Source organism: Primulina eburnea, chromosome 15, assembly GCF_022965805.1.
Source record: "Primulina eburnea isolate SZY01 chromosome 15, ASM2296580v1, whole genome shotgun sequence".
Lineage (NCBI taxonomy): Eukaryota > Viridiplantae > Streptophyta > Magnoliopsida > Lamiales > Gesneriaceae > Primulina > Primulina eburnea.
In genome coordinates this window covers 21,707,489-21,709,894 of record NC_133115.1, presented here as the reverse complement: position 1 = coordinate 21,709,894, position 2,406 = coordinate 21,707,489, and positions in this window count along the sequence as shown.

Here is a 2,406-nt window from a genome sequence, read left to right as displayed (position 1 = left end):
GCTTATACGTAATATGTTTTTTTGGATTCTAAATCATCAGTCAGTAAAGCTTATAGAGTTTTTAATAAAAGCACTTTAAATGTTGAAGAATCAATTCATGTCATATTTGATGAATATGTGCTAACTGATAAGCCAACTGATCTAGTTGAGGTAATTGATCGATTTACAGATATCAGTTTGGAGGATGATAGTGAAGAAGAAAATCATATATATCGAAACATCCTTCAAACACCTGAACAAGAAATACTAAACCAACCAGTTGAACAGGAAGTTGTCCCTGATAATCAGTTGGTGGAAGCATATTGATAATATTCAGGTACCAACTGATCCAGCTCCAACTGAAACTAAAGAAAACATTCATTTTCCAAGAGAAGAAGCTGCTGACATGGACGCAATAAATACTGAGCTCAGATGGAAGAAATCATATCCCCCAGAACTGGTGATAAGTAATCCATCTGATCCTGTAATGACTAGAAATCAAATGCTTAATCTATTTATTCATTCTGCTTTTGTTTCACAACTGGAACCAAAGAAAACTGATGAAGCTCTTGCTGATCCTAACTGGTTAAATGCTACGCAAGAAGAGCTAAATCAGTTTACCCATAACAATGTCTGGAACTTATTTCCAAGACCAATTTCTAAAACCGTTATAGGTACAAAATGGGTATTCAGAAACAAACTGAACGAGGATGGTTCAGTTGCACACAACAAAGCAAGAATTGTAGCTCAAGGATACGGGTAAGAAGAAGGAATTGACTACGATAAAACTTATGCACCAGTTGCAATACTGGAAGCAATAAGAATGTCCCTTGCCTATGCATCATTCAAGAATTTTAAAGTCTACCAAATGGACGTGAAGATTGCCTTTCTGAATGGTCAGTTATAAGAAGAAGTTTATGTTGAACAACCACCAGGTTTTATCAATCACTCTTTTCTTGATCATGTTTATCATTTGAACAAATATTTGTATGGTCTTAAAAAAGCTCCAAGGGCTTAGTGTGAGACACTTTCAAAATTTCTAACTGATCATGATTTTACTGTTGGATCAGTTGACAAGACCTTGTTCAAATTCTCTAAGAATGATCATATTTTAATTGTACAAATTTATGTTCAACTAACCCCAAATTATGTGAGAAATTTTCCAAGTTGATGCAGGACAAAATCGGGATGAGTATGATGGGTGAACTGACATCCTTCCTCGATCTGCAAGTGAAGCAACTTGAAAATGGTATTTTCATTAGTCAGACCAAATATACGAAGGAATTGCTCAAAAAATTTGGCATGGAAACATGTTCAGCTGCAAATACTCCCATGAGTTTATCAGTCAAACTAGACAATGATCAAGGGGGAATATCAATTGAGACGGCGCTCTACAGAGGTTTAATATGTTCATTATTGTACCTAACTGCTAGTCGTCCTGATATTGTATTTGTTGTTTACATGTGTGCTACATTTCAGCAAATCCTAAGCAATCGCATTTTTCAGCTGCCAAATGTATTTTAAAATATCTTAAAAGCACACAAAATGTGGGATTATGGTATGCTAAAATTCTTCTTTCAATTTAGTTGGATATTCAGATGCAGATTATGCAGGATGTAAGGTAGATCGTAAAAGCACCAGTGGATCTTGTCAGTTTCTAGGAGATAGACTGATCTCATGGTTTAGCAAAAAGCAAACATCTATAGCTACTTCCACAACTGAAGCAGAATATCTTGCTGCTGGAAGCTGTTGTGCCCAACTGCTCTGAGTTCAGCAACAACTGAAAGATTATGGAGTCGATGCAAAAGAATATCCAATATTTTGTGACAATACAAGCACAATTGCGATCATATACAATCCAGTTCTTCACTCAAGGACCAAGCTCATTGATGTCAGACATTATTTCATCAGAGATCATGCTCTGAAGAAAGCAATCAGACTGGAATATGTGCCAACTGAACAACAAGCTACTGACATCTTCACCAAACCATCACCAGAGACTAAGTTTTCTCACTTTCGAAATATATTTGGCTTAATTGATTTAACTTGATTATATCATTTTTGTTGGCATTTTATTGATTATCAGTTATAACTGATCGGTTAGTCTTTTATCAAGTGGTAACTACTCAGTTAGTCAGCTGTCAGTTAATAACATTTCAATTAGTTATTATCAGTTAGTGTTATTTGATAGAAATCAGTTTGTTTGCAGAAAAGTAAAAAGACAACGATAAACTAAATAAACTTTTATTTATTGAAGGTGGTGCGTACATTGGTAATTTCTTTTTTCACCGCAGACCTCCACAAGGATAACCAAGTGGTTAATTCCCCAGCGGAAGTCTTTAGGAAGCCTCTGAAATAGAAATCTTTTTCAGAGTCCTCCTCTCCTTCATAAGCATCAGAAGGTAGACACCTTCATCAGTGAAATGT